Raw genomic sequence first — 12567 nt, 5'->3', positions numbered from 1 at the left:
ATCAAATTTTGATCAGAATTAATTGGTTCAGATCTGATGAGATCTTATCATATGAGAACCTTTGATGTCCTAGATTTAGATCTGATATGATCTGATCTAATCATTGGTCAAATTTATTCACACCTGATAACATCATCAGAGTAGATCATGTTCAGATCTGATAAGATCTAATCATATGAGAACCTGATTGGATCTGATCTGATCCAACCACTGATTGGAATACATCTGTACAAATTTGATCAGATGCAAGAAAAGAATTCTGATTGGATCTGATCAGACCTGTTAAATCAGTCTGATCAGATCAGATCAAAATTTTGATCAGAGTAGATTTACTCAGATCGGATCAGAACCGATAGAGGAAATCTGATTTATTTTCTAATCACTGATCAGACCTGATCATATCAAAATCTTGATCTATGTTCATTGTTCAGATCTCATCCCTGATTTGATTTGATCTGATCTAACTGATCTGATCAAACCAAACCTGTTTAAACAGTCTTATCATATCGAAATTTTGATCAGAGTACATTTATTTAGATCTGATAAGATCCGAAAGACAAAGAGGAAACTTGATTCAATCTTATCACTGATCATGACCTGATCATATCAAAATTTGATCAGAATAGATCATGTTCAGATCTGATAAAATCTAATCATATAAGAACCTTGAACCCTTGATTGGAGTTGATCTGATCGAATCATTGATCGGATTCGGAATAAATCTGTACAAATTTGATCAAATGCAAGAGGAGAAATCTGATTGGATTTAATCAGACGCGTTAAATCAGTCTGATCAGATCAGATCAAAATTTTGATCAGAGTAGATTTATTTACATATTCAGACTTGATAGAATACAATAGAGAAAACCTGATTTGATCTTATCACTGATCAGACAGGATCATATCAAAATTTTGATCAGAACAGATCATGCTTATCTGATCTAATTCTAATCACTGAACAAAATACACAATATCTGAACAAACTTGATCACATCTAAAGAGAGAAATCTGATCGGATCTGATTAATCAGTCTGATCAGATCAAAATTTTGAACGGAGTAGATTTATTCTGACCTGATGAAATTCAACAGAGTAAATCTGATGGGATCTGATTAGATCCAGAAAATTCTTCTGATCCCATAAATGAAACCTGAATAGATCTGATCAGGCAAATTTCAATCAGATCCGAAACTTCTCAGGATCTAATTTGACCTGACAAGATCAAAGTTTTAATCAGAGCAATCTGTGCAGAACTCATCAGATCAGATAGAGGAAACTTCATCCGATCTGATCCAATGAGAATAGATCTGAACGGACCTATTTGATCAGAAATGATCAGATCCGGATATTCTTTTGATCTGACAACATTGTCTGATTATGCAAATCAGAGTTCTGATCTGATTGGATCGGTTCAGTTTTCCCACCAAGTTTTTGTACCATTTTAAATTTTGTTACGTTTCAACGATGCTTTGAGAAATTTAAGAGATAGTTTTTCGAATTTTCAAATATTTTTTTGATATTTGGCTCAAATTTTGCAACGTTTTATGAATTCTTAGCAATTTTCAATTTTTTGGTAACATTTTAACAAAATTTTGAGCAATTTTTGCCAGATTTTGAATTTTAATAAATTTTTCTCCAATATTCGATACTTTTTGGTTGTTTTTGGGAAATTTCTTTCCATTTTGATTTTATTTGGTCACATTTCAACATTTTTATCAAATTTTTCATGTTTTTATCCTTTAAACAAAAAAAAAAAAAAAAATACACTTTGCCACGTTTCACCAACTTTTGCCAAAATTTTGCTTCATTTCACTGATTTTTCCAATTTTTGATAAGTAATTTCAGTGATTCTCATGCTGATTTCAAGCTGTGTTTTAAAAATAAACTCTTACGTAATTTTTGAACTATTTTTGCTATGTCTATTCTATTCTTAGTCATTTTCAACGGTTTTTGAGTCAATTTTAAACTTAGTTGAATTGTGCGTAGAATTTCAACGATATAAAATTGGTATTCGGTCATTTAAAATAATCCAGACAATTTTTGCGATAGTTTCTCATTCGCAAACCGTGATTTTCTTTTCAAAAATCATACCGGAGAATGAAATTTAAATCGATTGGAAGGGTCGCAAAAACTGCAATCTCGAGTTGATAAGTGCTGGATTTCATTTTGACTCTATTCAGGAAACTTTTTTCGGAAACTGGAACTTGCCTACATTTTTTTTGGCCAATATTGTCCCATTAGGTTGGTATCAATTTAAAATTGTTGCTTAAAAAGAATCCAGCATTCAGCTTTCTTTCTCTTTCTCAATTTCTCATCTAAAAAAATGTACGATATATCAAGTACCTGCCTACTCGTGCTATGGTTTACATAAGAAGGTATCTTTCATATCGTCATAGTTACGTATCCGGTGTTTTGTTCAATTTTCAAAACAGTAACACGATACCTGTATCTAACACTTATCCATTCCACACATAACCTATAAACTTTACTATATCTGCAGCAGATTTCAAACTATTCTCTTGAAAAAAAAAATTACCTACCTGGTCGAATATACCTAATCCTAATTTCACCTTAGATATTTTTTTGATACACAGCAGCCACAGCCTCTCACAATAACCAATAAATGAAAATTACTCTCATAGTATGTAAGGTACTTTTACCTAAATGTATATATTGCAGATAGGTTAGAAATACCTATATCAAAGAGTAAATTGAAATGCTGGCAATTTTGTATACGTAGGAGATGGAATGGGAAATTTTATAGCGCAGAACCCAGAACGGATATCTGCTATGATTATAAACCGTTGTAATCTCATATTACGCGTACAGCGATTTAATTTTAACTGGCCGAGGAACTTGATTTATGATAATCAATAACGAAAACAAGTTTATTAGTGAGGTAAAACACGATACAAAATCGCAGATATTCGCCGCGTACATGAACCATTAATTTTAAGCCAGATATGAATACATACAGTTAAATTTTACCTACTCTAAACCGTATCTTGTTACTGCGCTTTTAAATCAACGCATTGGTCTTTTTTTTTTTTTTGTAGGTACCTAGTACCTACCTACTCTTCTACTATGATCGTATTTGAGATTAATTTATTATAAAAAGTGCATAGCTGTGACTGCTGCATTATGGATTTGATATTTTACATTATCAAAAGCAGCACACAGATCGCAGATTGCGAAGAAATACCCGCTGTTTCGTCGATACATTTATTTTGCTTGTTTTACTTTTCAACTAGGTCTATCGTGTCGATAAATCATGTATTTTGAGAGATTTTCGAATTGGAAAAAATCAGATGTTTGGGAAAGGGTGGGCTGGATTTATTTCCAAGTGGATATACCTTCTGTTAAATAATATGTCATGAGGCTTGACAAATTAGTTGAAAGTTTAATTGGAATTTCGAGAATATTTTCGCAAATTTTTTTCTTTAGGTAGTCACTTTTGGACGCCTGATTATCTATTAAAATTCCCTCCTCCTCCTCCTCCTCTCGATTAATTTTGAGTAAATTTACTATCCCCCCTCTCCCACTCATTTTTTTCTTCCGCCATTTGATATTTAAAAGATCTAAAAAATTGGAAAAATTGGTCCAGAAAACCAAGAAATGTGGATTCTTCATTTTCAAAAAAAAATCAGAGTAAAAATGGAATTTAGCACCTATATCTAAAATTCTATCCAGCGAATATCTTGGAGAAAAAATGAAAAATTCATGGATTGCAAACAAGTAAACAAAAAAAACCTGAAATTTGATTGGTACTTACCCTATTTTTGACTCACCTTGTAAAATTCAGTGTAGAAGAGCTGGGAATCTTACTTGACGAAGTAAGAGATGCCATCAAGGCGTTGCAAAAACGCAAAGTGCCTGGATGTGACAGTATCGAGACTGAGATACTACAGTCCATGGGTAAGAAAGCAGAGAAGTAATCTGGAAGATATGCAACAACAATATGGCGCAAAAGAGAATGACCAGAAGATTGGTGCAAATCAGTGTTAATTCCGCTACACAAGAAAGGTGATACGAAAAATTGCGCTAATTATCGCACAATTACCCTGATTCCGCATGCAAGTAAAGTGATGCTCCGAATAATCAACAACAGGATCAAGGCATACTTGCATAGGCAGATTCCACCTGAACAGGCAGGTTTTATCCCTGGAAGAGGTATGTAGATGTACAAGAGAGCAGATTTTGAACATCAGACAAATAATCAAAAAATTCTGTGAATTCAATATCCCTGTGGTACTATGCTTCGTTGACTATGCAAAGGTCTTTGACTGTGTCAATTGAACAAAGCTATATGAGATACTATGCAAGATGGGAGTTCCAAAGCACCTAATCGAGCTGACCAAATCACTGTATGGCAAGAACGAGATGATGGTGAGAGTAGTGGGAGAAGAGTCAAATCAGTTTCAGTCAGAATGGGGAGTAAGGTAGGGCTGCATACTCTCGCTTCTGCTGTTCAACATCTATGGCGAGTACATCATGCAAAAAGCCTTTGAGAACTGAGAAGGTGGTATCAAGATACAAGCCCGTACCCACCCATTGAGTTACCGAGTTTATGCTCAGTGTCCTGCACTTTAAAAAATAAGAGAAAATTTGGCCGATTAATTGAGGAGCCCAAAATCAGGGCCGCTAAAATGGGATATCTCGGTGGGCCACGTGCTCTTGGGTCTGGCCCTGTCAACCTGCCAACCCCAACATGGTGACAATTGTCACAAACCAGTTTCTTCCTGCAATTGCTCCGCAGGAACGAGTGATAGGGTAGTAACAACTCCTTGTACACATGCGTACGTGTATGCTCTGCCATTCATTTGCCCTGTGGAGAAGGTTGCCTACTTTTTTATTTTAAGGGACAGAATTTTTTTAAAAACTTTTGTACAGGCCAGAAGCTTGAAATTTTTTGCTCCTTGAATAAGTTAGATTAAAAGGTTAGGCGAATTGCTGTGCACAAACAAGTTGGACATGGACACACAATTGTCAGTGAGGAGTCAAAATGATTCCACCTGTTTTTAATTTTTTTTTTTAAATTTAGAAAAATAAAGAATCAATAAATGTGGAAATTACAAATTTTTAAAAAAATGTTTGCCCCTTAAAATAAAAAAGTAGGCAAAATGCTCAACATGAGAAATTGATGGTGCAACCTCCATACACCACCTCTGGATATCCCAATGCCACACCACATTTTGTTCTGGCGCAGGAAAATTTATTAGTCAATGACATTTTTGAATGTTGGGGGAGGCGGGTCAAGATAGGAGGAAGAAGAATCTCCAATCTCCATTATGCTGATGATACCACCTCAATAGCCGCAAGTGAAGAGGAACTGGCAGAACTGATCAAGCTGGTCAGGATGGTCAGTGAGGACATGGGACTCCTCATAAATGTGGGGAAAACCAAGGTCATGGTTTTTGATAGAGCTGCATACTCACCAGAATCTGAAGCCCTGAATGAATTTGAAAAAGTGAACTCATTTATTTATTTGGGTTCACTTGCAAATGCTGATACAGGATCAACCAAGGAAATGAGAAGAATAGCTCTTGGAAAAGCAGTGATGTCTCAGTTGAGAAAAGTTACCACCAACTGGAAAATCTCCATAAAAATGAGGAAGAGTCTAATCAGGATGCTAGTTTTTCCAGTTTTCATATATGGAGTGGAGACCTGGACATTGAAGCAAGATGATCGAAGAAGAATTGATGCCTTTGAAATGTGGGTATGGCCCAGGATGTTGAAGATACTATACACTGTGCACCAAACAAATGCATCAATTGTGGAACAACTGCAAGAACCAACTAGGCTAAATAGAGGACTGGAAAACATAGAAAAAGGAAGTCTCTTTGGCAAGGTCACTGGAACACGAGGGAAAGGAAGATCTCCAACAAGGTGGACTATTAGTCTGGAAAATAGTTGGCTCAGTTGCGAATGAGGCCACACCAGCTCAAGACAAAGAGGAGTGGTGGTTGTTATTGGGGGCATATGACGTTGTTGATGATGATGATGATGATGATTCAATATATTCAGGGCTGACTCTAGTTAACAGGCCGGTATACTGAAACTTGGCAACACGTGCTGTGGGCTGACTTTTTGATTTTTCCATAAGACGATACGTTAATATAAATCGCAATTACTCAGAAGATATCCTTTTTATATAAAAATTGCAGTAGATCTTTTCTGCAGGAAATTAAAAAAGCATTCTATTCATGCAATACCTAATTTTTGAGCTTGGTATCATTTTTGGAAGAAATGTTGATTTTTGGCATTGTGGGTGTACTTTTTGATTTTGGCATAAGATGTAATGTTGATGTTCATCGCAATAAGTCGAAAAATATCATTTTTATGGAAAAAGTGTAGTAAATCTTTTTTGTAGGAAATAAAAAATGCTTTCTATTAGTTCAAAAATGTTTGGATTTGGTGTGATTTTTGCAAAAACAGCGTAGTTGCCAAACGTTACATACTGGCCTGTATATATTACATGCCTTGTCAATTTTTTACCTCGAATAAAACCTGTAGGGTTTCGTAGAAATTGTCAATTTTGGATTTTTCTAAATTTAAGATTCCCAACTTGAAAAAATACAGTTTTCAACCCTTCATCTCTTTGCCATTCACATTCTCTAATTGATTTAGCATCTGGAATTTAGGTATCACAGTATTTACCTACAATTTCAGCTGCCGAATTTGATTACAACACTTTCTAGACCAGTTGGAATTGAATTGACAATTTTGGATTTTTTTTAAATTTGAGATTTTCCAACATTAAAAAAAATATCTACAATTTTTAACCTTTTTCCTCGAATTTGCGATTCATTTTCTCTAATCGAATCGTAAAGTTGAATTTATGACGGTATTTAATTTTCAGCAACTGAAGTTGATTGCAACGCCCTCTAAAGCGATTTGAAGTGTCTAGAGAAAAGTCAATTTTTGCTGGAAGCTCCAGATAGGCTCAAAAATAGTGGGAATTGATTTCAGAAGTCGACTAGAACATACAAACCTATGTCCAGATTTCTATTTCTACGTTTATTCTTTTTTTTAAAACTTAGTATTGCCCTTGAAACATTTTTTTTTGAATTTTTAAATTTTCAAAAATTCGCCAAAAATCAACTCCGGCAAACTGAAAATTTGGTTCCAAGAGTTCTGACTCAGGAACCTTTCCAATTAGCACTCTCCAATTTAAACTAAACCAACCTAGATTGAGTAGAGCATGTCCTAAAACCCTCGAAACCAAAATTTCATTTTTTCTAGAATTTACATATTGGTCAAAAATTTACTTTTGAACTCACACTGCTGGAATTTCGGGATCAACAACTTAAAACAATCGAGATGGTGCTCAATAATTAGTATCGATCAAATTTATCGGTTTGAAAGTTCATTTTCGGCTCTTCCAGAGCGATTAAAAATTTCTGGAAAAATTCGAAAATTTACTGGAGACTTTAGAACGGCTCAAAAGCACTAGTTGTTTTTTTGTTGCCCCCTCCCCCCCCACTCAGAAAAATGAAAATTAATGTCGTTTAATTTCCGGTGGAAAAAAAGAAAGAGCAGAAACCAACTTTTCTTCCGCTTTCCATAAAAACTGGAAAAATCTATCCTGAAGCAAACAACACACATTTAAAAAAATCATCCGTTGAATTATTTTCGTCATTTTGTTTTCAAATTAGGTGCTAATAATTTCGAAGAAAAAAAAAGTGCGAATGAAAGAAAAAAAATCACGATTCGAATACACCATAAGCTCATAATTCATATCAAGAGCAGGGAGTTTTCACATCGCAGATACATACAATTTGCATCGACAATTAACAAGCAATAAAATTATCGTAGCGAAAAAAATGTACACGAAGGGCAAAAAAAGGGTTTGATGTACTCGTTGGGTAATATTGGATGAACGACTCTACTATGGGTTTTAATTTGGAAAAATATGAACTACGTTGGTATATTTTTTACGAGATTGACGGCGGTTAATTCTTTTAATTTTGTTAATTTTTCCGCGTATGTCTGCGGTCTGTTGGAAAGTAATTAAAAATAGAATATGCTTTGCCGTTTTGCTACGTTACCTATGGCTATGTACATATAAGTATAAATATGTGTATGAGAATAATTAAGGCGAATTTTCGTAATTACAAATTAACAACAGGATAGTAATACACATACACCATAGGTAGGTATATACGAGGAGATACACGGTCAACGAGCGATGCCATGCCATAGAGACTCGACTTGCATAGAATTAAACGAGCTTCGGTTCGGTCAGCTCGGTATAATGTACTCTTTGAATCCTAATTATTGTAACTGGCAAACTCGCTCGCGCTCGCGAGTCGCGACCCAAAAGTAATAAAACCAACACCCGCGCTCTCATCTCATATATATGTACCTATAGCGTTAAAGAAGCGAAAAATTCTCGCTAATTAAACGATATATACGTACGCTTAAACCTAAATAGAGACAGGTATATGTAGAAGGTATTGCTATGCACATCTAGTGCGCGACTCGGAGTCAGTGGCTTATTTTAGACGCCCGAAGGGGAAAATTTTATCAAACAGGTAGGTTACTACTGAAGTATGGAAATGCATTTTGATATAGATAGATAGGTAATACCTATAACTATGTACCTATAGGATGAGAGAAATACCAATGTGTATCTAGGTAGTTAACACGATGCATTTAGGCAATATCCTAATTATTGGTCAGAAGACTGGTCATGCGAATCGTAGCGCTAGATAACAGTGAAAATAATAACTGCCTTTAAAATGTATCTACACACACAATCTTCGTAACATGTTATAATCACTAAATCATGTTAATGTTCTGGAATCTCGCATCAGCTATAATATCTTGTCAACATTCAGTCTAACCATAGTAATCATCTCACCAATTGTCTCATGCTTCGGTTGTCGTGTTATTTTTAGCAGAATATCCTTTTACATAGGTACCTATATGGTGAAACGAAAAAAATTCTGGAGGTTTCTTCTCGTACTTATCTAATTTTCAAAAGTGATGGAATAATTATCTATAAAAAAATGTAGTAGGTATTTTTTGGAAACCAAACGTCGATTAACCTTTTGAAATCTGAGTGATTTTGAGTAAAAAAATCAAACCAAATGCACCCTCCTTCCCTGATCCTCTGGGACAACTTTTTTATTCAAGGGGACATCCCAAGGAGTATTTTAAAGCAAACTTGCCAAAAAAAAGTTAGATTTACTAACAAAATGGCGGCCATTTTGATTGACAGATCAGAGAAAACGCAAATTTTGCTTTTCAACATAGAACTTGCACGAAATTTTTTGAACTGGACAAAGCTAGATCGAAAGAACAAGCAACAATTTGTCATCAGCCGAAATTTCAAATGCTCGAGTGCATTTTTCGATTTTTGATGCATTTTTAAAAATCAAATTTAAGCCAAAAATGAGAAAAAAAAATCAAAATTTTACTAAATTGACCTAGAATGCTGGAAGTTAGGACGTACCCTATTTTTGACCTGCCAAATCGATTGGAAACGGTTTCAAACCGTTTATAGAAGCTCTGGAGCATCCAGCAGATTTTTGAAACTGAAATTCCCACAAAGTTTCAACAGATGGAGTTGTTAAGCCAAAATTCATCCTGTAAACTAATTTGAATACGCTACCAAGTCGACTGCAGGAGGATTTCAAGTCATTTTGGAGCTTCCAGCGACTTTTTGAAAATTACTGGAGCCTCCAGTAGATTTCTGAAACTTCAAATGGAGATGGAAAGCCGAAATTTACTCTGCTTAACACTTTCTGAAGACGACTTCAGATGGGTTCAAGTCATTTTGGAGCCTCCAGCGACTTTGTGGAAATTACTGGAATCTCCAGCAGATTTTTGAAACTTGAAATTTCCACAAAATTTCCTCAAATGAAGTTGAAATCCGAAATTCATGCTTCACTTCAACTTAAACCCATTACGAAGTCGACTGCTGGCAACTTTAAGTCATGTTGGAGCCTCCAGCAACTTTTTAAAAATTGTTGGAGCCTTTTCACAAAATTTCATCAAATGCGGTTGAAAACCGAAAATTCAATTTGTAAACTAATCTCAATACGCTATGAAGTCGACTGCGGGTAGATATCAATTCGTTTCGCAGCCTCCAGCAAATTTTTGTAAGTTCCTGGTGCTTCCAGTAAATTAAAACTTGTTGGATTTCAAAGGCCAAAATTCACTCTGCGCAGTGCGTGCTTAAGTTAATTCGTACAGATTTTGTGGCATTTTTTGAAAAACAGAAATTTCTAAAAAGGTGCTGGAGGCGCCAGAAGGGATTGAGACTGCCTGCAATCCACCTTGGAATAATGCCAAAAATAGGGTGTAAACTGAATTTCATCTTTCTACCTCTAACGGAGGCGGAAGGGTAATTTTTTTAATTTTCAAAAAAGTATGAAATCGATGGACAAAAATATGTTTTAGACTGGAGTACACCAATTTTGAAAAAAATAACGGGTACTTTATCGGCCACGAATTGATTCAAAAAGTACATATAGCTGGAAGCTTCAAAACTAGCGTATTGAAATTAGTTTACAGAGAAAATTTCTGATTACTAACTCCATTTGATAAAATTTGGCAGAAATTTCAAGTTTCAAAAAACTGCTGGAAGCTCCAGTAATTTCCAAAATGTCGGTGGAGACTCCAAAACGATTTGAAATCGACCTGCAGTCGACTTCATGGCGTATTGAAATTAGTTTACAGAATGACTTTCGGCTTTCCCAACTGCATTTGGTGGAAATTTCAAGTTTCAAAAATTTGTTGGAGGTTCCAGTAATTTTCAAAATGTCACTAGAGACTCCAAAACGACTTAAAATCGACCTGCAGTGAACTTCGGAGCGTATTAAAATTAGTTTACAGAACGAATTTCGGCTTTCCCAACTGCATTTGGTAAAAATTTCAAGTTTCAAAAATTTGCTGGAGGCTCCAGTAATTTCCAAAATGTTACTGGAGACTTCAAGACGACTTGAAATCGACCCGCAGTCGACTTCATAGCGTATTTAAATCAGTTTACAGAATGAATTTTGGCTATTTGATGAAATTATGTGGAAATTTCAAGTTTCAAAAATTTGCTGGAGGCTCCAGTAATTTTCAAAATGTCACTAGAGACTCCAAAACGACTTAAAATTGGCCTTCAGTCGACTTCATAGCGTATTTAAATTAGTTTACGGCAATTTGATGAAATTATGTGGAAATTTCAAGTTTCAAAAATTTGTTGGAGGCTCCAGTAATTTTCAAAATGTCACTCGAGACTCCAAAACGATTTGAAATCGACCTGAAGTCGACTCCATAGCGTATTTAAATTAGTTTACAAAATAAATTTTGGCTATTTGATGAAAATATGTGGAAATTTCAAGTTTCAAAAAATGTCTGGAGGTTCCAGTAATTTTCAAAATGTCACTAGAGACTCCAAAACGACTTAAACTCGACCTGCAGTCGACTTCGTGGCGTATTGAAATTAGTTTACAGAATGAATTTCGGCGTTCCCAACTGCATTTGGTGGAAATTTCAAGTTTCAAAAATTTGCTGGAGGCTCCAGTAATATCCAAAATGTCACTAGAGACTTCAAAACGACTTAAAATCGACCTGCAATCGACTTCATGGCGTATTTAAATCAGTTTACAGAAAGAATTTTGGCTATTTGATGAAATTATGTGGAAATTTCAAGTTTCAAAAATCTGCTGGAGGCTCCAGTAATATCCAAAATGTCACTAGAGACTTCAAAACGACTTAAAATTGTCCTGCAGTCGGCTTAGTAGCGTATTTAAATGAGTTTACAGAATGAATTTTGGCTATTTGATGAAATTAAGTGGAAATTTCAAGTTTCAAAAGTTTGCTGGAGGCTCCAGTAATTTCCAAAATGTCACTAGAGACTCCAAAATGACTTAAAATCGGCCTGCAGTCGACTTCATAGCGTATTTAAATCAGTTTACAGTGTAAATTTCGGCTTTCTAACTCCATATTTGATGAAATTTGGTGCGGAAATTTCAAGTTTCAAAAATCTTCTGGAGGCTTCAGAACTACTCAAAACAGTTGGAAACCTTTTTTAATTTCCAAAAAGTTCTGATTTTTGCTAAAATTGTCGAATTCTCAATTGAGTTTCATTATTAAATTTTAATTGAAATATTTTTTCCCCCGTTTTTTTTTTTTACATTTTAAATTAAAATGTATGGGCTTTAATGTGATTTTTTTCTGCATTAAAATGTTTTGCTCTCGTCTTGTAACTTCTTTGGTTACTTCCTGGTTAGTTTTTCAAACTTTTCAAGTGACCATTATGACCAAAGATACTTTTGTTTTTTTTTTTTTAGAAAAAAACTTAGTATGAAGGAATTATACACATTAGTTCACTTTTCTCAAAAAAAAATTGTATTTTATGAAAAAGTTTGAAAATCACCTTTAAAACAGATTTTAAAAACTTTTTACATTTTCAAAAATTCGCCAACAATCATACTACCCTTGAAAATTTGTTTAAGGGGGTTTAAGGGCATCCTCTTTCAATCTAACTTGGTTTCACTCGAATCAGAAAGTAGGTACTACCAGTACAAGTAGATTGTCAGATTATTGAAATGGTTCTCATCCTTAGCTT

Source organism: Planococcus citri, chromosome 1, assembly GCF_950023065.1.
Source record: "Planococcus citri chromosome 1, ihPlaCitr1.1, whole genome shotgun sequence".
Lineage (NCBI taxonomy): Eukaryota > Metazoa > Arthropoda > Insecta > Hemiptera > Pseudococcidae > Planococcus > Planococcus citri.
Note: the sequence above shows the minus strand (reverse complement) of the source record.